This window comes from Equus caballus, chromosome 6 (assembly GCF_041296265.1).
Source record: "Equus caballus isolate H_3958 breed thoroughbred chromosome 6, TB-T2T, whole genome shotgun sequence".
In the NCBI taxonomy this organism is placed as follows: Eukaryota; Metazoa; Chordata; class Mammalia; order Perissodactyla; family Equidae; genus Equus; species Equus caballus.
Window position 1 is genome coordinate 31,516,943 of NC_091689.1, and position 24,666 is coordinate 31,541,608.

A 24,666-nucleotide genomic window follows, 5' to 3' on the forward strand; every position below is an offset into this window, starting at 1 on the left:
GCTGAAGTAGGACTTCTGCTCTGGGTGTGCTACTTTGCCCTAGAGCTGAAAGGCACAACGTGCAGGCTTCTTTCCAAAGGGCGAGTTGGGCCCCACAGCATCTTGCTTCCACCTCTTTGGGAAGCTAAGAAACAACTCGCTCTGCACAGTGCTCTTACAGCCTACCGGGAACATCTCTTCCAAAGGCCTGTGAAACGCAGTTTCTTTGCAGGCCTGATCTGGCTGAAGTAGGACTTCTGCTCTGGGTGTGCTACTTTGCCCTAGAGCTGAAAGGCACAACGTGCAGGCTTCTTTCCAGAGGGCGAGTTGGGCCCCACAGCATCTTGCTTCCAGCGCTCTGGGAAGCTAAGAAACAACTCGCTCTGCACAGTGCTCTTAGAGCCTACCGGGAACATCTCTTCCAAAGGCCTGTGAAACACAGTTTCTTTGCAGGCCTGGTCTGGCTGAAGTAGGACTTCTGCTCTGGGTGTGCTACTTTGCCCTAGAGCTGAAAGGCACAACGTGCAGGCTTCTTTCCAAAGGGCGAGTTGGGCCCCACAGCATCTTGCTTCCAGCTCTTTGGGAAGCTAAGAAACAACTCGCTCTGCACAGTGCTCTTACAGCCTAGCGGGAACAGCTCTTCCAAAGGCCTGTGAAACGCAGTTTCTTTGCAGGCCTGATCTGGCTGAAGTAGGACTTCTGCTCTGGGTGTGCTACTTTGCCCTAGAGCTGAAAGGCACAACGTGCAGGCTTCTTTCCAAAGGGCGAGTTGGGCCCCACAGCATCTTGCTTCCAGCTCTTTGTGAAGCTAAGAAACAACTCGCTCTGCACAGTGCTCTTACAGCCTACCGGGAACATCTCTTCCAAAGGCCTGTGAAACGCAGTTTCTTTGCAGGCCTGATCTGGCTGAAGTAGGACTTCTGCTCTGGGTGTGCTCCATTGCCCTAGAGCTGAAAGGCACAACGTGCAGGCTTCTTTCCAAAGGGCGAGTTGGGCCCCACAGCATCTGGCTTCCAGCCCTTTAGGAAGCTAAGAAACAACTCGCTCTGCACAGTGCTCTTACAGCCTACCGGGAACATCTCTTCCAAAGGCCTGTGAAACACAGTGTCTTTGACTGGCTGGTCTGGCTGAAGTAGCACTTCTGCTCTGGGTGTGCTACTTTGCCCTAGAGCTGAAAGGCACAACGTGCAGGCTTCTTTCCAAGGGGCGAGTTGGGCCCCACAGCATCTTGCTTCCAGCTCTTTGGGAAGCTAAGAAACAACTCGCTCTGCACAGTGCTCTTATAGCCTACCGGGAACATCTCTTCCAAAGGCCTGTGAAACGCAGATTCTTTGCAGGCCTGATCTGGCTGAAGTAGGACTTCTGCTCTGGGTGTGCTACTTTACCCTAGAGCTGGAAGGCACAAAGTGCACGCTTCTTTCCAAAGGGCGAGTTGGGCACCACAGCATCTTGCTTCCAGCTCTTTGGGAAGCTAAGAAACAACCCGCTCTGCACAGTGCTCTTACAGCCTACGGGGAACATCTTGTCCAAAGGCCTGTGAAACGCAGTTTCTTTGCAGGCCTGATCTGGCTGAAGTAGGACTTCTGCTCTGGGTGTGCTACTTTGCCCTAGAGCTGAAAGGCACAACGTGCAGGCTTCTTTCCAAAGGGCGAGTTGGGCCCCACAGCATCTTGCTTCCAGCTCTTTGGGAAGCTAAGAAACAACTCGCTCTTCACAGTGCTGTTACAGCCTACCGGGAACATCTCTTCCCAAGGCCTGTGAAACGCAGTTTCTTTGCAGGCCTGATCTGGCTGAACTAGGACTTCTGCTCTGGGTGTGCTCCATTGCCCTAGAGCTGAAAGGCACAACGTGCAGGCTTCCTTCCAAAGGGCGAGTTGGGCCCCACAGCATCTTGCTTCCAGCTCTTTGGGAAGCTAAGAAACAACTCGCTCTGCACAGTGGTCTTACAGCCTAGTGGGAACATCTCTTCCAAAGGCCTGTGAAACGCAGTTTCTTTGCAGGCCTGCTCTGGCTGAAGTAGGACTTCTGCTCTGGGTGTGCTACTTTGCCCTAGAGCTGAAAGGCACAACGTGCAGGCTTCTTTCCTAAGGGCGAGTTGGGCCCCACAGCATCTTGCTTCCAGCTCTTTGGGAAGCTAAGAAACAACTCGCTCTGCACAGTGCTCTTATAGCCTACCGGGAACATCTCTTCCAAAGGCCTGTGAAACGCAGTTTCTTTGCAGGACTCATCTGGCTGAAGTAGGACTTCTGCTCTGGGTGTGCTCCATTGCCCTAGAGCTGAAAGGCACAACGTGCAGGCTTCCTTCCAAAGGGCGAGTTGGGCCCCACAGCATCTTGCTTCCAGCTCTTTGGGAAGCTAAGAAACAACTCGCTCTGCACAGTGCTCTTACAGCCTACCGGGAACATCTCTTCCAAAGGCCTGTGAAACGCAGTTTCTTTGCAGGCCTGATCTGGCTGGAGTAGGACTTCTGCTCTGGGTGTGCTACTTTGCCCTAGAGCTGAAAGGCACAACGTGCAGGCTTCTTTCCAAAGGGCGAGTTGGGCCCCACAGCATCTTGCTTCCAGCTCTTTGGGAAGCTAAGAAACAACTCGCTCTGCACAGTGCTCTTACAGCCTACCGGGAACATCTCTTCCAAAGGCCTGTGAAACGCAGTTTCTTTGCAGGCCTGATCTGGCTGAAGTAGGACTTCTGCTCTGGGTGTGCTACTTTGCCCTAGAGCTGAAAGGCACAACGTGCCGGCTTCTTTCCAAAGGGCGAGTTGGGCCCCACAGCATCTTGCTTCCAGCTCTTTGGGAAGCTAAGAAACAACTCGCTCTGCACAGTGCTCTTACAGCCTAGCGGGAACAGCTCTTCCAAAGGCCTGTGAAACGCAGTTTCTTTGCAGGCCTGATCTGGCTGAAGTAGGACTTCTGCTCTGGGTGTGCTCCATTGCCCTAGAGCTGAAAGGCACAACGTGCAGGCTTCTTTCCAAAGGGCGAGTTGGGCCCCACAGCATCTGGCTTCCAGCCCTTTAGGAAGCTAAGAAACAACTCGCTCTGCACAGTGCTCTTACAGCCTACCGGGAACATCTCTTCCAAAGGCCTGTGAAACACAGTGTCTTTGACTGGCTGGTCTGGCTGAAGTAGGACTTCTGCTCTGGGTGTGCTACTTTGCCCTAGAGCTGAAAGGCACAACGTGCAGGCTTCTTTCCAAGGGGCGAGTTGGGCCCCACAGCATCTTGCTTCCAGCTCTTTGGGAAGCTAAGAAACAACTCGCTCTGCACAGTGCTCTTATAGCCTACCGGGAACATCTCTTCCAAAGGCCTGTGAAACGCAGATTCTTTGCAGGCCTGATCTGGCTGAAGTAGGACTTCTGCTCTGGGTGTGCTACTTTACCCTAGAGCTGGAAGGCACAAAGTGCACGCTTCTTTCCAAAGGGCGAGTTGGGCACCACAGCATCTTGCTTCCAGCTCTTTGGGAAGCTAAGAAACAACCCGCTCTGCACAGTGCTCTTACAGCCTACGGGGAACATTTGTCCAAAGGCCTGTGAAACGCAGTTTCTTTGCAGGCCTGATCTGGCTGAAGTAGGACTTCTGCTCTGGGTGTGCTACTTTGCCCTAGAGCTGAAAGGCACCACGTGCAGGCTTCTTTCCAAAGGGCGAGTTGGGCCCCACAGCATCTTGCTTCCAGCTCTTTGGGAAGCTAAGAAACAACTCGCTCTTCACAGTGCTGTTACAGCCTACCGGGAACATCTCTTCCCAAGGCCTGTGACACGCAGTTTCTTTGCAGGCCTGATCTGGCATAAGTAGGACTTCTGCTCTGGGTGTGCTCCATTGCCCTAGAGCTGAAAGGCACAACGTGCAGGCTTCCTTCCAAAGGGCGAGTTGGGCCCCAGAGCATCTTGCTTACAGCTCTTTGGGAAGCTAAGAAACAACTCGCTCTGCACAGTGGTCTTACAGCCTAGTGGGAACATCTCTTCCAAAGGCCTGTGAAACGCAGTTTCTTTGCAGGCCTGCTCTGGCTGAAGTAGGACTTCTGCTCTGGGTGTGCTACTTTGCCCTAGAGCTGAAAGGCACAACGTGCAGGCTTCTTTCCTAAGGGCGAGTTGGGCCCCACAGCATCTTGCTTCCAGCTCTTTGGGAAGCTAAGAAACAACTCGCTCTGCACAGTTCTCTTATAGCCTACCGGGAACATCTCTTCCAAAGGCCTGTGAAACGCAGTTTCTTTGCAGGACTCATCTGGCTGAAGTAGGACTTCTGCTCTGGGTGTGATCCATTGCCCTAGAGCTGAAAGGCACAACGTGCAGGCTTCCTTCCAAAGGGCGAGTTGGGCCCCACAGCATCTTGCTTCCAGCTCTTTGGGAAGCTAAGAAACAACTCGCTCTGCACAGTGCTCTTACAGCCTACCGGGAACATCTCTTCCAAAGGCCTGTGAAACGCAGTTTCTTTGCAGGCCTGATCTGGCTGGAGTAGGACTTCTGCTCTGGGTGTGCTACTTTGCCCTAGAGCTGAAAGGCACAACGTGCAGGCTTCTTTCCAAAGGGCGAGTTGGGCCCCACAGCATCTTGCTTCCAGCTCTTTGGGAAGCTAAGAAACAACTCGCTCTGCACAGTGCTCTTACAGCCTACCGGGAACATCTCTTCCAAAGGCCTGTGAAATGCAGTTTCTTTGCAGGCCTGATCTGGCTGAAGTAGGACTTCTGCTCTGGGTGTGCTACTTTGCCCTAGAGCTGAAAGGCACAACGTGCCGGCTTCTTTCCAAAGGGCGAGTTGGGCCCCACAGCATCTTGCTTCCAGCTCTTTGGGAAGCTAAGAAACAACTCGCTCTGCACAGTGCTCTTACAGCCTAGCGGGAACAGCTCTTCCAAAGGCCTGTGAAACGCAGTTTCTTTGCAGGCCTGATCTGGCTGAAGTAGGACTTCTGCTCTGGGTGTGCTCCATTGCCCTAGAGCTGAAAGGCACAACGTGCAGGCTTCTTTCCAAAGGGCGAGTTGGGCCCCACAGCATCTGGCTTCCAGCCCTTTAGGAAGCTAAGAAACAACTCGCTCTGCACAGTGCTCTTACAGCCTACCGGGAACATCTCTTCCAAAGGCCTGTGAAACACAGTGTCTTTGACTGGCTGGTCTGGCTGAAGTAGGACTTCTGCTCTGGGTGTGCTACTTTGCCCTAGAGCTGAAAGGCACAACGTGCAGGCTTCTTTCCAAAGGGCGAGTTGGGCCCCACAGCATCTTGCTTCCAGCGCTCTGGGAAGCTAAGAAACAACTCGCTCTGCACAGTGCTCTTACAGCCTAGCGGGAACAGCTCTTCCAAAGGCCTGTGAAACGCAGTTTCTTTGCAGGCCTGATCTGGCTGAAGTAGGACTTCTGCTCTGGGTGTGCTACTTTGCCCTAGAGCTGAAAGGCACAACGTGCAGGCTTCTTTCCAAAGGGCGAGTTGGGCCCCACAGCATCTTGCTTCCAGCTCTTTGTGAAGCTAAGAAACAACTCGCTCTGCACAGTGCTCTTACAGCCTACCGGGAACATCTCTTCCAAAGGCCTGTGAAACGCAGTTTCTTTGCAGGCCTGATCTGGCTGAAGTAGGACTTCTGCTCTGGGTGTGCTACTTTGCCCTAGAGCTGAAAGGCACAACGTGCAGGCTTCTTTCCAAAGGGCGAGTTGGGCCCCACAGCATCTTGCTTCCAGCTCTTTGGGAAGCTGAGAAACAACTCGCTCTGCACAGTGCTCTTACAGCCTACCGGGAACATCTCTTCCAAAGGCCTGTGAAACGCAGTTTCTTTGCAGGCCTGATCTGGCTGAAGTAGGACTTCTGCTCTGGGTGTGCTCCATTGCCCTAGAGCTGAAAGGCACAACGTGCAGGCTTCTTTCCAAAGGGCGAGTTGGGCCCCACAGCATCTGGCTTCCAGCCCTTTAGGAAGCTAAGAAACAACTCGCTCTGCACAGGGCTCTTACAGCCTACCGGGAACATCTCTTCCAAAGGCCTGTGAAACACAGTGTCTTTGACTGGCTGGTCTGGCTGAAGTAGGACTTCTGCTCTGGGTGTGCTACTTTGCCCTAGAGCTGAAAGGCACAACGTGCAGGCTTCTTTCCAAGGGGCGAGTTGGGCCCCACAGCATCTTGCTTCCAGCTCTTTGGGAAGCTAAGAAACAACACGCTCTGCACAGTGCTCTTATAGCCTACCGGGAACATCTCTTCCAAAGGCCTGTGAAACGCAGATTCTTTGCAGGCCTGATCTGGCTGAAGTAGGACTTCTGCTCTGGGTGTGCTACTTTACCCTAGAGCCGGAAGGCACAAAGTGCACGCTTCTTTCCAAAGGGCGAGTTGGGCCCCACAGCATCTTGCTTCCAGCTCTTTGGGAAGCTAAGAAACAACCCGCTCTGCACAGTGCTCTTACAGCCTACGGGGAACATCTTGTCCAAAGGCCTGTGAAACGCAGTTTCTTTGCAGGCCTGATCTGGCTGAAGTAGGACTTCTGCTCTGGGTGTGCTACTTTGCCCTAGAGCTGAAAGGCACCACGTGCAGGCTTCTTTCCAAAGGGCGAGTTGGGCCCCACAGCATCTTGCTTCCAGCTCTTTGGGAAGCTAAGAAACAACTCGCTCTTCACAGTGCTCTTACAGCCTACCGGGAACATCTCTTCCCAAGGCCTGTGAAACGCAGTTTCTTTGCAGGCCTGATCTGGCTGAACTAGGACTTCTGCTCTGGGTGTGCTCCATTGCCCTAGAGCTGAAAGGCACAACGTGCAGGCTTCCTTCCAAAGGGCGAGTTGGGCCCCACAGCATCTTGCTTCCAGCTCTTTGGGAAGCTAAGAAACAACTCGCTCTGCACAGTGGTCTTACAGCCTAGTGGGAACATCTCTTCCAAAGGCCTGTGAAACGCAGTTTCTTTGCAGGCCTGATCTGGCTGGAGTAGGACTTCTGCTCTGGGTGTGCTACTTTGCCCTAGAGCTGAAAGGCACAACGTGCAGGCTTCTTTCCAAAGGGCGAGTTGGGCCCCACAGCATCTTGCTTCCAGCTCTTTGGGAAGCTAAGAAACAACTCGCTCTGCACAGTTCTCTTATAGCCTACCGGGAACATCTCTTCCAAAGGCCTGTGAAACGCAGTTTCTTTGCAGGCCTGATCTGGCTGAAGTAGGACTTCTGCTCTGGGTGTGCTCCATTGCCCTAGAGCTGAAAGGCACAACGTGCAGGCTTCCTTCCAAAGGGCGAGTTGGGCCCCACAGCATCTTGCTTCCAGCTCTTTGGGAAGCTAAGAAACAACTCGCTCTGCACAGTGCTCTTACAGCCTAGGGGGAACATCTCTTCCAAAGGCCTGTGAAACGCAGTTTCTTTGCAGGCCTGATCTGGCTAAAGTAGGACTTCTGCTCTGGGTGTGCTACTTTGCCCTAGAGCTGAAAGGCACAACGTGCAGGCTTCTTTCCAAAGGGCGAGTTGGGCCCCACAGCAACTTGCTTCCAGCTCTTTGGGAAGCTAAGAAACAACTCGCTCTGCACAGTGCTCTTACAGCCTACCGGGAACAGCTCTTCCAAAGGCCTGTGAAACGCAGTTTCTTTGCAGGCCTGATCTGGCTGAAGTAGGACTTCTGCTCTGGGTGTGCTACTTTGCTCTAGAGCTGAAAGGCACAACGTGCCGGCTTCTTTCCAAAGGGCGAGTTGGGCCCCACAGCATCTTGCTTCCAGCTCTTTGGGAAGCTGATAAACAACTCGCTCTGCACAGTGGTCTTACAGCCTACCGGGAACATCTCTTCCAAAGGCCTGTGAAACGCAGTTTCTTTGCAGGCGTGATCTGGCTGAAGTAGGACTTCTGCTCTGGGTGTGATACTTTGCCCTAGAGCTGAAAGGCACAACGTGCAGGCTTCTTTCCAAAGGGCGAGTTGGGCCCCACAGCATCTTGCTTCCAGCTCTTTGGGAAGCTGAGAAACAACTCGCTCTGCACAGTGCTCTTACAGCCTACCGGGAACATCTCTTCCAAAGGCCTGTGAAACGCAGTTTCTTTGCAGGCCTGATCTGGCTGAAGTAGGACTTCTGCTCTGGGTGTGCTACTTTGCCCTAGAGCTGAAAGGCATAACGTGCAGGCTTCTTTCCAAAGGGCGAGTTGAGCCCCACAGCATCTTGCTTCCAGCTCTTTGGGAAGCAAAGAAACAACTCGCTCTGCACAGTGCTCTTACAGCCTACCGGGAACATCTCTTCCAAAGGCCTGTGAAACGCAGTTTCTTTGCAGGCCTGATCTGGCTGAAGTAGGACTTCTGCTCTGGGTGTGCTACTTTGCCCTAGAGCTGAAAGGCACAACGTGCCGGCTTCTTTCCAAAGGGCGAGTTGGGCCCCACAGCATCTTGCTTCCAGCTCTTTGGGAAGCTGAGAAACAACTCGCTCTGCACAGTGCTCTTACAGCCTACCGGGAACATCTCTTCCAAAGGCCTGTGAAACGCAGTTTCTTTGCAGGCCTGATCTGGCTGAAGTAGGACTTCTGCTCTGGGTGTGCTACTTTGCCCTAGAGCTGAAAGGCACAACGTGCAGGCTTCTTTCCAAAGGGCGAGTTGGGCCCCACAGCATCTTGCTTCCAGCTCTTTGGGAAGCTAAGAAACAACTCGCTCTGCACAGTCTCTTACAGCCTACGGGGAACGTCTCTTCCAAAGGCCTGTTAATCGCAGTTTCTTTGCAGGCCTGATCTGTCTGAAGTAGGACTTCTGCTCTGGGTGTGCTACTTTGCCCTAGAGCTGAAAGGCACAACGTGCAGGCTTCTTTCCAAAGGGCGAGTTGGGCCCCACAGCATCTTGCTTCCAGCTCTTTGGGAAGCTAAGAAACAACTCGCTCTGCACAGTGCTCTTACAGCCTACCGGGAACATCTCTTCCAAAGGCCTGTGAAACGCAGTTTCTTTGCAGGCCTGATCTGGCTGAAGTAGGACTTCTGCTCTGGGTGTGCTACTTTGCCCTAGAGCTGAAAGGCACAACGTGCAGGCTTCTTTCCAAAGGGCGAGTTGGGCCCCACAGCATCTTGCTTCCAGCACTTTGGGAACCTAAGAAACAACTCGCTCTGCACAGTGCTCTTACAGCCTAGGGGGAACATCTCTTCCAAAGGCCTGTGAAACGCAGTTTCTTTGCAGGCCTGATCTGGCATAAGTAGGACTTCTGCTCTGGGTGTGCTACTTTGCCCTAGAGCTGAAAGGCACAACGTGCAGGCTTCTTTCCAAAGGGCGAGTTGGGCCCCACAGCATCTTGCTTCCAGCGCTCTGGGAAGCTAAGAAACAACTCGCTCTGCACAGTGCTCTTAGAGCCTACCGGGAACATCTCTTCCAAAGGCCTGTGAAACACAGTTTCTTTGCAGGCCTGGTCTGGCTGAAGTAGGACTTCTGCTCTGGGTGTGCTACTTTGCCCTAGAGCTGAAAGGCACAACGTGCAGGCTTCTTTCCAAAGGGCGAGTTGGGCCCCACAGCATCTTGCTTCCAGCTCTTTGGGAAGCTAAGAAACAACTCGCTCTGCACAGTGCTCTTACAGCCTACCGGGAACATCTCTTCCAAAGGCCTGTGAAACGCAGTTTCTTTGCAGGCCTGATCTGGCTGGAGTAGGACTTCTGCTCTGGGTGTGCTACTTTGCCCTAGAGCTGAAAGGCACAACGTGCAGGCTTCTTTCCAAAGGGCGAGTTGGGCCCCACAGCATCTTGCTTCCAGCTCTTTGGGAAGCTAAGAAACAACTCGCTCTGCACAGTGCTCTTACAGCCTACCGGGAACATCTCTTCCAAAGGCCTGTGAAACGCAGTTTCTTTGCAGGCCTGATCTGGCTGAAGTAGGACTTCTGCTCTGCGTGTGCTACTTTGCCCTAGAGCTGAAAGGCACAACGTGCAGGCTTCTTTCCAAAGGGCGAGTTGGGCCCCACAGCATCTTGCTTCCAGCGCTCTGGGAAGCTAAGAAACAACTCGCTCTGCACAGTGCTCTTAGAGCCTACCGGGAACATCTCTTCCAAAGGCCTGTGAAACACAGTTTCTTTGCAGGCCTGGTCTGGCTGAAGTAGGACTTCTGCTCTGGGTGTGCTACTTTGCCCTAGAGCTGAAAGGCACAACGTGCAGGCTTCTTTCCAAAGGGCGAGTTGGGCCCCACAGCATCTTGCTTCCAGCTCTTTGGGAAGCTAAGAAACAACTCGCTCTGCACAGTGCTCTTACAGCCTAGCGGGAACAGCTCTTCCAAAGGCCTGTGAAACGCAGTTTCTTTGCAGGCCTCATCTGGCTGAAGTAGGACTTCTGCTCTGGGTGTGCTACTTTGCCCTAGAGCTGAAAGGCACAACGTGCAGGCTTCTTTCCAAAGGGCGAGTTGGGCCCCACAGCATCTTGCTTCCATCTGTTTGTGAAGCTAAGAAACAACTCGCTCTGCACAGTGCTCTTACAGCCTACCGGGAACATCTCTTCCAAAGGCCTGTGAAACGCAGTTTCTTTGCAGGCCTGATCTGGCTGAAGTAGGACTTCTGCTCTGGGTGTGCTCCATTGCCCTAGAGCTGAAAGGCACAACGTGCAGGCTTCTTTCCAAAGGGCGAGTTGGGCCCCACAGCATCTGGCTTCCAGCCCTTTAGGAAGCTAAGAAACAACTCGCTCTGCACAGTGCTCTTACAGCCTACCGGGAACATCTCTTCCAAAGGCCTGTGAAACACAGTGTCTTTGACTGGCTGGTCTGGCTGAAGTAGGACTTCTGCTCTGGGTGTGCTACTTTGCCCTAGAGCTGAAAGGCACAACGTGCAGGCTTCTTTCCAAGGGGCGAGTTGGGCCCCACAGCATCTTGCTTCCAGCTCTTTGGGAAGCTAAGAAACAACTCGCTCTGCACAGTGCTCTTATAGCCTACCGGGAACATCTCTTCCAAAGGCCTGTGAAACGCAGATTCTTTGCAGGCCTGATCTGGCTGAAGTAGGACTTCTGCTCTGGGTGTGCTACTTTACCCTAGAGCTGGAAGGCACAAAGTGCACGCTTCTTTCCAAAGGGCGAGTTGGGCACCACAGCATCTTGCTTCCAGCTCTTTGGGAAGCTAAGAAACAACCCGCTCTGCACAGTGCTCTTACAGCCTACGGGGAACATCTTGTCCAAAGGCCTGTGAAACGCAGTTTCTTTGCAGGCCTGATCTGGCTGAAGTAGGACTTCTGCTCTGGGTGTGCTACTTTGCCCTAGAGCTGAAAGGCACCACGTGCAGGCTTCTTTCCAAAGGGCGAGTTGGGCCCCACAGCATCTTGCTTCCAGCTCTTTGGGAAGCTAAGAAACAACTCGCTCTTCACAGTGCTGTTACAGCCTACCGGGAACATCTCTTCCCAAGGCCTGTGAAACGCAGTTTCTTTGCAGGCCTGATCTGGCTGAACTAGGACTTCTGCTCTGGGTGTGCTCCATTGCCCTAGAGCTGAAAGGCACAACGTGCAGGCTTCCTTCCAAAGGGCGAGTTGGGCCCCACAGCATCTTGCTTACAGCTCTTTGGGAAGCTAAGAAACAACTCGCTCTGCACAGTGGTCTTACAGCCTAGTGGGAACATCTCTTCCAAAGACCTGTGAAACGCAGTTTCTTTGCAGGCCTGCTCTGGCTGAAGTAGGACTTCTGCTCTGGGTGTGCTACTTTGCCCTAGAGCTGAAAGGCACAACGTGCAGGCTTCTTTCCTAAGGGCGAGTTGGGCCCCACAGCATCTTGCTTCCAGCTCTTTGGGAAGCTAAGAAACAACTCGCTCTGCACAGTGCTCTTATAGCCTACCGGGAACATCTCTTCCAAAGGCCTGTGAAACGCAGTTTCTTTGCAGGACTCATCTGGCTGAAGTAGGACTTCTGCTCTGGGTGTGCTCCATTGCCCTAGAGCTGAAAGGCACAACGTGCAGGCTTCCTTCCAAAGGGCGAGTTGGGCCCCACAGCATCTTGCTTACAGCTCTTTGGGAAGCTAAGAAACAACTCGCTCTGCACAGTGCTCTTACAGCCTACCGGGAACATCTCTTCCAAAGGCCTGTGTAACGCAGTTTCTTGGCAGGCCTGATCTGGCTAAAGTAGGACTTCTGCTCTGGGTGTGCTACTTTGCCCTAGAGCTGAAAGGCACAACGTGCAGGCTTCTTTCCAAAGGGCGAGTTGGGCCCCACAGCAACTTGCTTCCAGCTCTTTGGGAAGCTAAGAAACAACTCGCTCTGCACAGTGCTCTTACAGCCTACCGGGAACAGCTCTTCCAAAGTCCTGTGAAACGCAGTTTCTTTGCAGGCCTGATCTGGCTGAAGTAGGACTTCTGCTCTGGGTGTGCTACTTTGCCCTAGAGCTGAAAGGCATAACGTGCAGGCTTCTTTCCAAAGGGCGAGTTGGGCCCCACAGCATCTTGCTTCCAGCTCTTTGGGAAGCAAAGAAACAACTCGCTCTGCACAGTGCTCTTACAGCCTACCGGGAACATCTCTTCCAAAGGCCTGTGAAACGCAGTTTCTTTGCAGGCCTGATCTGGCTGAAGTAGGACTTCTGCTCTGGGTGTGCTACTTTGCCCTAGAGCTGAAAGGCACAACGTGCAGGCTTCTTTCCAAAGGGCGAGTTGGGCCCCACAGCATCTTGCTTCCAGCTCTTTGGGAAGCTGAGAAACAACTCGCTCTGCACAGTGCTCTCACAGCCTACCGTGAACATCTCTTCCAAAGGCCTGTGAAACGCAGTTTCTTTGCAGGCCTGATCTGGCTGAAGTAGGACTTCTGCTCTTGGTGTGCTACTTTGCCCTAGAGCTGAAAGGCACAACGTGCAGGCTTCTTTCCAGAGGGCGAGTTGGGCCCCACAGCATCTTGCTTCCAGCTCTTTGGGAAGCTAAGAAACAACTCGCTCTGCACAGTCTCTTACAGCCTACGGGGAACGTCTCTTCCAAAGGCCTGTTAATCGCAGTTTCTTTGCAGGCCTGATCTGTCTGAAGTAGGACTTCTGCTCTGGGTGTGCTACTTTGCCCTAGAGCTGAAAGGCACAACGTGCAGGCTTCTTTCCAAAGGGCGAGTTGGGCCCCACAGCATCTTGCTTCCAGCTCTTTGGGAAGCTAAGAAACAACTCGCTCTGCACAGTGCTCTTACAGCCTACCGGGAACATCTCTTCCAAAGGCCTGTGAAACGCAGTTTCTTTGCAGGCCTGATCTGGCTGAAGTAGGACTTCTGCTCTGGGTGTGCTACTTTGCCCTAGAGCTGAAAGGCACAACGTGCAGGCTTCTTTCCAAAGGGCGAGTTGGGCCCCACAGCATCTTGCTTCCAGCACTTTGGGAACCTAAGAAACAACTCGCTCTGCACAGTGCTCTTACAGCCTAGGGGGAACATCTCTTCCAAAGGCCTGTGAAACGCAGTTTCTTTGCAGGCCTTATCTGGCATAAGTAGGACTTCTGCTCTGGGTGTGCTACTTTGCCCTAGAGCTGAAAGGCACAACGTGCAGGCTTCTTTCCAAAGGGCGAGTTGGGCCCCACAGCATCTTGCTTCCAGCGCTCTGGGAAGCTAAGAAACAACTCGCTCTGCACAGTGCTCTTACAGCCTACCGGGAACATCTCTTCCAAAGGCCTGTGAAACACAGTTTCTTTGCAGGCCTGGTCTGGCTGAAGTAGGACTTCTGCTCTGGGTGTGCTACTTTGCCCTAGAGCTGAAAGGCACAACGTGCAGGCTTCTTTCCAAAGGGCGAGTTGGGCCCCACAGCATCTTGCTTCCAGCTCTTTGGGAACCTAAGAAACAACTCGCTCTGCACAGTGCTCTTACAGCCTAGGGGGAACATCTCTTCCAAAGGCCTGTGAAACGCAGTTTCTTTGCAGGCCTGATCTGGCATAAGTAGGACTTCTGCTCTGGGTGTGCTACTTTGCCCTAGAGCTGAAAGGCACAACGTGCAGGCTTCTTTCCAAAGGGCGAGTTGGGCCCCACAGCATCTTGCTTCCAGCGCTCTGGGAAGCTAAGAAACAACTCGCTCTGCACAGTGCTCTTAGAGCCTACCGGGAACATCTCTTCCAAAGGCCTGTGAAACACAGTTTCTTTGCAGGCCTGGTCTGGCTGAAGTAGGACTTCTGCTCTGGGTGTGCTACTTTGCCCTAGAGCTGAAAGGCACAACGTGCAGGCTTCTTTCCAAAGGGCGAGTTGGGCCCCACAGCATCTTGCTTCCAGCTCTTTGGGAAGCTAAGAAACAACTCGCTCTGCACAGTGCTCTTACAGCCTACCGGGAACATCTCTTCCAAAGGCCTGTGAAACGCAGTTTCTTTGCAGGCCTGATCTGGCTGGAGTAGGACTTCTGCTCTGGGTGTGCTACTTTGCCCTAGAGCTGAAAGGCACAACGTGCAGGCTTCTTTCCAAAGGGCGAGTTGGGCCCCACAGCATCTTGCTTCCAGCTCTTTGGGAAGCTAAGAAACAACTCGCTCTGCACAGTGCTCTTACAGCCTACCGGGAACATCTCTTCCAAAGGCCTGTGAAACGCAGTTTCTTTGCAGGCCTGATCTGGCTGGAGTAGGACTTCTGCTCTGGGTGTGCTACTTTGCCCTAGAGCTGAAAGGCACAACGTGCAGGCTTCTTTCCAAAGGGCGAGTTGGGCCCCACAGCATCTTGCTTCCAGCTCTTTGGGAAGCTAAGAAACAACTCGCTCTGCACAGTGCTCTTATAGACTACCGGGAACAGCTCTTCCAAAGGCCTGTGAAACGCAGTTTCTTTGCAGGCCTGATCTGGCTGAAGTAGGACTTCTGCTCTGGGTGTGCTACTTTGCCCTAGAGCTGAAAGGCACAACGTGCCGGCTTCTTTCCAAAGGGCGAGTTGGGCCCCACAGCATCTTGCTTCCAGCTCTTTGGGAAGCTAAGAAACAACTCGCTCTGCACAGTGCTCTTACAGCCTAGCGGGAACAGCTCTTCCAAAGGCCTGTGAAACGCAGTTTCTTTGCAGGCCTGATCTGGCTGAAGTAGGACTTCTGCTCTGGGTGTTCTACTTTGCCCTAGAGCTGAAAGGCACAACGTGCAGGCTTCTTTCCAAAGGGCGAGTTGGGCCCCACAGCATCTTGCTTCCAGCTCTTTGTGAAGCTAAGAAACAACTCGCTCTGCACAGTGCTCTTACAGCCTACCGGGAACATCTCTTCCAAAGGCCTGTGAAACGCAGTTTCTTTGCAGGCCTGATCTGGCTGAAGTAGGACTTCTGCTCTGGGTGTGCTACTTTGCCCTAGAGCTGAAAGGCACAACGTGCAGGCTTCTTTCCAAAGGGCGAGTTGGGCCCCACAGCATCTTGCTTCCAGCTCTTTGGGAAGCTGAGAAACAACTCGCTCTGCACAGTGCTCTTACAGCCTACCGGGAACATCTCTTCCAAAGGCCTGTGAAACGCAGTTTCTTTGCAGGCCTGATCTGGCTGAAGTAGGACTTCTGCTCTGGGTGTGCTCCATTGCCCTAGAGCTGAAAGGCACAACGTGCAGGCCTCTTTCCAAAGGGCGAGTTGGGCCCCACAGCATCTGGCTTCCAGCCCTTTAGGAAGCTAAGAAACAACTCGCTCTGCACAGTGCTCTTACAGCCTACCGGGAACATCTCTTCCAAAGGCCTGTGAAACACAGTGTCTTTGACTGGCTGGTCTGGCTGAACTAGGACTTCTGCTCTGGGTGTGCTCCATTGCCCTAGAGCTGAAAGGCACAACGTGCAGGCTTCCTTCCAAAGGGCGAGTTGGGCCCCACAGCATCTTGCTTACAGCTCTTTGGGAAGCTAAGAAACAACTCGCTCTGCACAGTGGTCTTACAGCCTAGTGGGAACATCTCTTCCAAAGGCCTGTGAAACGCAGTTTCTTTGCAGGCATGCTCTGGCTGAAGTAGGACTTCTGCTCTGGGTGTGCTACTTTGCCCTAGAGCTGAAAGGCACAACGTGCAGGCTTCTTTCCTAAGGGCGAGTTGGGCCCCACAGCATCTTGCTTCCAGCTCTTTGGGAAGCTAAGAAACAACTCGCTCTGCACAGTTCTCTTATAGCCTACCGGGAACATCTCTTCCAAAGGCCTGTGAAACGCAGTTTCTTTGCAGGACTCATCTGGCTGAAGTAGGACTTCTGCTCTGGGGGTGCTCCATTGCCCTAGAGCTGAAAGGCACAACGTGCAGGCTTCCTTCCAAAGGGCGAGTTGGGCCCCACAGCATCTTGCTTACAGCTCTTTGGGAAGCTAAGAAACAACTCGCTCTGCACAGTGCTCTTACAGCCTACCGGGAACATCTCTTCCAAAGGCCTGTGTAACGCAGTTTCTTTGCAGGCCTGATCTGGCTAAAGTAGGACTTCTGCTCTGGGTGTGCTACTTTGCCCTAGAGCTGAAAGGCACAACGTGCAGGCTTCTTTCCAAAGGGCGAGTTGGGCCCCACAGCAACTTGCTTCCAGCTCTTTGGGAAGCTAAGAAACAACTCGCTCTGCACAGTGCTCTTACAGCCTACCGGGAACAGCTCTTCCAAAGGCCTGTGAAACGCAGTTTCTTTGCAGGCCTGATCTGGCTGAAGTAGGACTTCTGCTTTGGGTGTGCTACTTTGCTCTAGAGCTGAAAGGCACAACGTGCAGGCTTCTTTCCAAAGGGCGAGTTGGGCCCCACAGCATCTTGCTTCCAGCTCTTTGGGAAGCTGATAAACAACTCGCTCTGCACAGTGGTCTTACAGCCTACCGGGAACATCTCTTCCAAAGGCCTGTGAAACGCAGTTTCTTTGCAGGCGTGATCTGGCTGAAGTAGGACTTCTGCTCTGGGTGTGCTACTTTGCCCTAGAGCTGAAAGGCACAACGTGCAGGCTTCTTTCCAAAGGGCGAGTTGGGCCCCACAGCATCTTGCTTCCAGCTCTTTGGGAAGCTGAGAAACAACTCGCTCTGCACAGTGCTCTTACAGCCTACCGGGAACATCTCTTCCAAAGGCCTGTGAAACGCAGTTTCTTTGCAGGCCTGATCTGGCTGAAGTAGGACTTCTGCTCTGGGTGTGCTACTTTGCCCTAGAGCTGAAAGGCATAACGTGCAGGCTTCTTTCCAAAGGGCGAGTTGGGCCCCACAGCATCTTGCTTCCAGCTCTTTGGGAAGCAAAGAAACAACTCGCTCTGCACAGTGCTCTTACAGCCTACCGGGAACATCTCTTCCAAAGGCCTGTGAAACGCAGTTTCTTTGCAGGCCTGATCTGGCTGAAGTAGGACTTCTGCTCTGGGTGTGCTACTTTGCCCTAGAGCTGAAAGGCACAACGTGCAGGCTTCTTTCCAAAGGGCGAGTTGGGCTCCACAGCATCTTGCTTCCAGCTCTTTGGGAAGCTGAGAAACAACTCGCTCTGCACAGTGCTCTTACAGCCTACCGGGAACATCTCTTCCAAAGGCCTGTGAAACGCAGTTTCTTTGCAGGCCTGATCTGGCTGAAGTAGGACTTCTGCTCTGGGTGTGCTACTTTGCCCTAGAGCTGAAAGGCACAACGTGCAGGCTTCTTTCCAAAGGGCGAGTTGGGCCCCACAGCATCTTGCTTCCAGCTCTTTGGGAAGCTAAGAAACAACTCGCTCTGCACAGTGCTCTTACAGCCTAGCGGGAACAGCTCTTCCAAAGGCCTGTGAAACGCAGTTTCTTTGCAGGCCTGATCTGGCTGAAGTAGGACTTCTGCTCTGGGTGTGCTACTTTGCCCTAGAGCTGAAAGGCACAACGTGCCGGCTTCTTTCCAAAGGGCGAATTGGGCCCCACAGCATCTTGCTTCCAGCTCTTTGGGAAGCTAAGAAACAACTCGCTCTGCACAGTGCTCTTACAGCCTAGCGGGAACAGCTCTTCCAAAGGCCTGTGAAACGCAGTTTCTTTGCAGGCCTGATCTGGCTGAAGTAGGACTTCTGCTCTGGGTGTTCTACTTTGCCCTAGAGCTGAAAGGCACAACGTGCAGGCTTCTTTCCAAAGGGCGAGTTGGGCCCCACAGCATCTTGCTTCCAGCTCTTTGGGAAGCTAAGAAACAACTCGCTCTGCACAGTGCTCTTACAGCCTACCGGGAACATCTCTTCCAAAGGCCTGTGAAACGCAGTTTCTTTGCAGGCCTGATCTGGCTGAAGTAGGACTTCTGCTCTGGGTGTGCTACTTTGCCCTAGAGCTGAAAGGCACAACGTGCAGGCTTCTTTCCAAAGGGCGAGTTGGGCCCCACAGCATCTTGCTTCCAGCTCTTTGGGAAGCTGAGAAACAACTCGCTCTGCACAGTGCTCTTACAGCCTACCGGGAACATCTCTTCCAAAGGCCTGTGAAACGCAGTTTCTTTGCAGGCCTGATCTGGCTGAAGTAGGACTTCTGCTCTGGGTGTGCTCCATTGCCCTAGAGCTGAAAGGCACAACGTGCAGGCCTCTTTCCAAAGGGCGAGTTGGGCCCCACAGCATCTGGCTTCCAGCCCTTTAGGAAGCTAAGAAACAACTCGCTCTGCACAGTGCTCTTACAGCCTACCGGGAACATCTCTTCCAAAGGCCTGTGAAACACAGTGTCTTTGACTGGCTGGTCTGGCTGAAGTAGGACTTCTGCTCTGGGTGTGCTACTTTGCCCTAGAGCTGAAAGGCACAACGTGCAGGCTTCTTTCCAAGGGGCGAGTTGGGCCCCACAGCATCTTGCTTCCAGCTCTTTGGGAAGCTAAGAAACAACTCGCTCTGCACAGTGCTCTTATAGCCTACCGGGAGCATCTCTTCCAAAGGCCTGTGAAACGCAGATTCTTTGCAGGCCTGATCTGGCTGAAGTAGGACTTCTGCTCTGGGTGTGCTACTTTACCCTAGAGCTGGAAGGCACAAAGTGCACGCTTCTTTCCAAAGGGCGAGTTGGGCCCCACAGCATCCTGCTTCCAGCTCTTTGGGAAGCTAAGAAACAACCCGCTCTGCACAGTGCTCTTACAGCCTACGGAGAACATCTTGTCCAAAGGCCTGTGAAACGCAGTTTCTTTGCAGGCCTGATCTGGCTGAAGTAGGACTTCTGCTCTGGGTGTGCTACTTTGCCCTAGAGCTGAAAGGCACCACGTGCAGGCTTCTTTCCAAAGGGCGAGTTGGGCCCCACAGCATCTTGCTTCCAGCTCTTTGGGAAGCTAAGAAACAACTCGCTCTTCACAGTGCTCTTACAGCCTACCGGGAACATCTCTTCCCAAGGCCTGTGAAACGCAGTTTCTTTGCAGGCCTGATCTGGCTGAACTAGGACTTCTGCTCTGGGTGTGCTACTTTGCCCTAGAGCTGAAAGGCACAACGTGCAGGCTTCCTTCCAAAGGGCGAGTTGGGCCCCACAGCATCTTGCTTACAGCTCTTTGGGAAGCTAAGAAACAACTCGCTCTGCACAGTGGTCTTACAGCCTAGTGGGAACATCTCTTCCAAAGGCCTGTCAAACGCAGTTTCTTTGCAGGCATGCTCTGGCTGAAGTAGGACTTCTGCTCTGGGTGTGCTACTTTGCCCTAGAGCTGAAAGGCACAACGTGCAGGCTTCTTTCCTAAGGGCGAGTTGGGCCCCACAGCATCTTGCTTCCAGCTCTTTGGGAAGCTAAGAAACAACTCGCTCTGCACAGTTCTCTTATAGCCTACCGGGAACATCTCTTCCAAAGGCCTGTGAAACGCAGTTTCTTTGCAGGACTCATCTGGCTGAAGTAGGACTTCTGCTCTGGGGGTGCTCCATTGCCCTAGAGCTGAAAGGCACAACGTGCAGGCTTCCTTCCAAAGGGCGAGTTGGGCCCCACAGCATCTTGCTTACAGCTCTTTGGGAAGCTAAGAAACAACTCGCTCTGCACAGTGCTCTTACAGCCTACCGGGAACATCTCTTCCAAAGGCCTGTGTAACGCAGTTTCTTTGCAGGCCTGATCTGGCTAAAGTAGGACTTCTGCTCTGGGTGTGCTACTTTGCCCTAGAGCTGAAAGGCACAACGTGCAGGCTTCTTTCCAAAGGGCGAGTTGGGCCCCACAGCAACTTGCTTCCAGCTCTTTGGGAAGCTAAGAAACAACTCGCTCTGCACAGTGCTCTTACAGCCTACCGGGAACAGCTCTTCCAAAGGCCTGTGAAACGCAGTTTCTTTGCAGGCCTGATCTGGCTGAAGTAGGACTTCTGCTCTGGGTGTGCTACTTTGCTCTAGAGCTGAAAGGCACAACGTGCAGGCTTCTTTCCAAAGGGCGAGTTGGGCCCCACAGCATCTTGCTTCCAGCTCTTTGGGAAGCTGATAAACAACTCGCTCTGCACAGTGGTCTTACAGCCTACCGGGAACATCTCTTCCAAAGCCCTGTGAAACGCAGTTTCTTTGCAGGCGTGATCTGGCTGAAGTAGGACTTCTGCTCTGGGTGTGCTACTTTGCCCTAGAGCTGAAAGGCACAACGTGCAGGCTTCTTTCCAAAGGGCGAGTTGGGCCCCACAGCATCTTGCTTCCAGCTCTTTGGGAAGCTGAGAAACAACTCGCTCTGCACAGTGCTCTTACAGCCTACCGGGAACATCTCTTCCAAAGGCCTGTGAAACGCAGTTTCTTTGCAGGCCTGATCTGGCTGAAGTAGGACTTCTGCTCTGGGTGTGCTACTTTGCCCTAGAGCTGAAAGGCATAACGTGCAGGCTTCTTTCCAAAGGGCGAGTTGGGCCCCACAGCATCTTGCTTCCAGCTCTTTGGGAAGCAAAGAAACAACTCGCTCTGCACAGTGCTCTTACAGCCTACCGGGAACATCTCTTATAAAGGCCTGTGAAACGCAGTTTCTTTGCAGGCCTGATCTGGCTGAAGTAGGACTTCTGCTCTGGGTGTGCTACTTTGCCCTAGAGCTGAAAGGCACAACGTGCAGGCTTCTTTCCAAAGGGCGAGTTGGGCTCCACAGCATCTTGCTTCCAGCTCTTTGGGAAGCTGAGAAACAACTCGCTCTGCACAGTGCTCTTACAGCCTACCGGGAACATCTCTTCCAAAGGCCTGTGAAACGCAGTTTCTTTGCAGGCCTGATCTGGCTGAAGTAGGACTTCTGCTCTGGGTGTGCTACTTTGCCCTAGAGCTGAAAGGCACAACGTGCAGGCTTCTTTCCAAAGGGCGAGTTGGGCCCCACAGCATCTTGCTTCCAGCTCTTTGGGAAGCTAAGAAACAACTTGCTCTGCACAGTCTCTTACGGCCTACGGGGAACGTCTCTTCTAAAGGCCTGTTAATCGCAGTTTCTTTGCAGGCCTGATCTGTCTGAAGTAAGACTTCTGCTCTGGGTGTGATACTTTGCCCTAGCGCTGAAAGGCACAACGTGCAGGCTTCTTTCCAAAGGGCGAGTTGGGCCCCACAGCATCTTGCTTGCACCTCTTTGGGAAGCTAAGAAACAACTCGCTCTGCACAGTGCTCTTACAGCCTACCGGGAACATCTCTTCCAAAGGCCTGTGAAACGCAGTTTCTTTGCAGGCCTGATCTGGCTGAAGTAGGACTTCTGCTCTGGGTGTGCTACTTTGCCCTAGAGCTGAAAGGCACAACGTGCGGGCTTCTTTCCAGAGGGCGAGTTGGACCCCACAGCAACTTGCTTCCAGCTCTTTGGGAAGCTAAGAAACAACTCGCTCTGCACAGTGCTCTTACAGCCTACCGGGAACATCTCTTCCAAAGGCCTTTGAAACACAGTTTCTTTACAGGCCTGGTCTGGCTGAAGTAGGACTTCTGCTCTGGGTGTGCTACTTTGCCCTAGAGCTGAAAGGCACAACGTGCAGGCTTCTTTCCAAAGGGCGAGTTGGGCCCCACAGCATCTTGCTTCCAGCTCTTTGGGAAGCTAAGAAACAACTCGCTCTGCACAGTGCTCTTACAGCCTACCGGGAACATCTCTTCCAAAGGACTGTGAAACGCAGTTTCTTTGCAGGCCTGATCTGGCTGAAGTAGGACTTCTGCTCTGGGTGTGATCCATTGCCCTAGAGATGAAAGTCACAACGTGCAGGCTTCTTTCCAAAGGGTGAGTTGGGCCCCACAGCATCTTGCTTCCAGCTCTTTGGGAAGCTAAGGAACAACTCGCTCTGCACAGTGCTCTTTCAGCCTACCGGGAACATCTCTTCCAAAGGCCTGTGAAACGCAGTTTCTTTGAAGGCCTGGTCTTGCTGAAGTAGGACTTCTGCTCTGGGTGTGCTACTTTGCCCTAGAGCTGAAAGGCACAACGTGCAGGCTTCTTTCCAAAGGGCGAGTTGGGCCCCACAGCATCTTGCTTCCAGCTCTTTGGGAAGCTAAGAAACAACTCGCTCTGCACAGTGCTCTTATAGCCTACCGGGAACATCTCTTCCAAAGGCCTGTGAAACGCAGTTTCTTTGCAGGCCTGATCTGGCTGAAGTAGGACTTCTGCTCTGGGTGTGCTACTTTGCCCTAGAGCTGAAAGGCACAACGTGCAGGCTTCTTTCCAAAGGGCGAGTTGGGCCCCACAGCATCTTGCTTCCAGCTCTTTGGGAAGCTAAGAAACAACTCGCTCTGCACAGTGCTCTTACAGCCTACCGGGAACATCTCTTCCAAAGGCCTGTGAAACGCAGTTTCTTTGCAGGCCTGATCTGGCTGAAGTAGGACTTCTGCTCTGGGTGTGCTACTTTGCCCTAGAGCTGAAAGGCACAACGTGCAGGCTTCTTTCCAAAGGGCGAGTTGGGCCCCACAGCATCTTGCTTCCAGCTCTTTGGGAAGCTAAGAAACAACTCGCTCTGCACAGTGCTCTTACAGCCTACCGGGAACATCTCTTCCAAAGGCCTGTGAAACGCAGTTTCTTTGCAGGCCTGATCTGGCTGAAGTAGGACTTCTGCTCTGGGTGTGCTCCCTTGGCCTAGAGCTGAAAGGCACAACGTGCAGGCTTCTTTCCAAAGGGCGAGTTGGGCCCCACAGCATCTTGCTTCCAGCTCTTTGGGAAGCTAAGAAACAACTCGCTCTGCACAGTGCTCTTACACCCTACCGGGAACATCTCTTCCAAGGGCCTGTGAAACGCAGTTTCTTTGCAGGCCTGATCTGGCTGAAGTAGGACTTCTGCTCTAGGTGTGCTACTTTGCCCTAGAGCTGAAAGGCACAACGTGCAGGCTTCTTTCAAAAGGGCGAGTTGGGCCCGACAGCATCTTGCTTCCAGCTCTTTGGGAAGCTGAGAAACAGCTCGCTCTGCACAGTGCTCTTACAGCCTACCGGGAACATCTCTTCCAAAGGCCTGTGAAACGCAGTCTCTTTGCAGGCCTGATCTGGCTGAAGTAGGACTTCTGCTCTGGGTGTGCTACTTTGCCCTAGAGCTGAAAGGCACAACGTGCAGGCTTCTTTCCAAAGGGCGAGTTGGGCCCCACAGCATCTTGCTTCCAGCTCTTTGGGAAGCTAAGAAACAACTCGCTCTGCACAGTGCTCTTACAGCCTACCGGGAACATCTCTTCCAAACGCCTGTGAAACCCAGTTTCTTTGCAGGCATGATCTGGCTGAAGTAGGACTTCTGCTCTGGGTGTGGTACTTTGCCCTAGAGCTGAAAGGCACAACGTGCAGGCTTCTTTCCAGAGGGCGAGTTGGGCCCCACAGCATCTTGCTTCCAGCTCTTTGGGAAGCTAAGAAACAACTCGCTCTGCACAGTGCTCTTACAGCCTACCGGGAACATCTCTTCCAAAGGCCTGTGAAACGCAGTTTCTTTGCAGGCCTGATCTGGCTGAAGTAGGACTTCTGCTCTGGGTGTGCTACTTTGCCCTAGAGCTGAAAGGCACAACGTGCAGGCTTCTTTCCAAAGGGCGAGTTGGGCCCCACAGCATCTTGCTTCCAGCTCTTTCGGAAGCTGAGAAACAACTCGCTCTGCACAGTGCTCTTACAGCCTACCGGGAACATCTCTTCCAAAGGCCTGTGAAACGCAGTTTCTTTGCAGGCCTGATCTGGCTGAAGTAGGACTTCTGCTCTGGGTGTGCTACTTTGCCCTAGAGCTGAAAGGCACAACGTGCAGGCTTCTTTCCAAAGGGCGAGTTGGGCCCCACAGCATCTTGCTTCCAGCTCTTTGGGAAGCTAAGAAACAACTCGCTCTGCACAGTCTCTTACGGCCTACGGGGAATGTCTCTTCCAAAGGCCTGTTAATCGCAGTTTCTTTGCAGGCCTGATCTGTCTGAAGTAAGACTTCTGCTCTGGGTGTGCTACTTTGCCCTAGAGCTGAAAGGCACAACGTGCAGGCTTCTTTCCAAAGGGCGAGTTGGGCCCGACAGCATCTTGCTTCCAGCTCTTTGGGAAGCTGAGAAACAACTCGCTCTGCACAGTGCTCTTACAGCCTACCGGGAACATCTCTTCCAAAGGCCTGTGAAACGCAGTTTCTTTGCAGGCCTGATCTGGCTGAAGTAGGACTTCTGCTCTGGCTGTGGTACTTTGCCCTAGAGCTGAAAGGCACAACGTGCAGGCTTCTTTCCAAAGGGCGAGTTGGGCCCCACAGCATCTTGCTTCCAGCTCTTTGGGAAGCTAAGAAACAACTCGCTCTGCACAGTGCTCTTACAGCCTACCGGGAACATCTCTTCCAAAGGCCTGTGAAACGCAGTTTCTTTGCAGGCCTGATCTGGCTGAAGTAGGACTTCTGCTCTGGGTGTGCTACTTTGCCCTAGAGCTGAAAGGCACAACGTGCAGGCTTCTTTCCAAAGGGCGAGTTGGGCCCCACAGCATCTTGCTTCCAGCTCTTTCGGAAGCTGAGAAACAACTCGCTCTGCACAGTGCTCTTACAGCCTACCGGGAACATCTCTTCCAAAGGCCTGTGAAACGCAGTTTCTTTGCAGGCCTGATCTGGCTGAAGTAGGACTTCTGCTCTGGGTGTGCTACTTTGCCCTAGAGCTGAAAGGCACAACGTGCAGGCTTCTTTCCAAAGGGCGAGTTGGGCCCCACAGCATCTTGCTTCCAGCTCTTTGGGAAGCTAAGAAACAACTCGC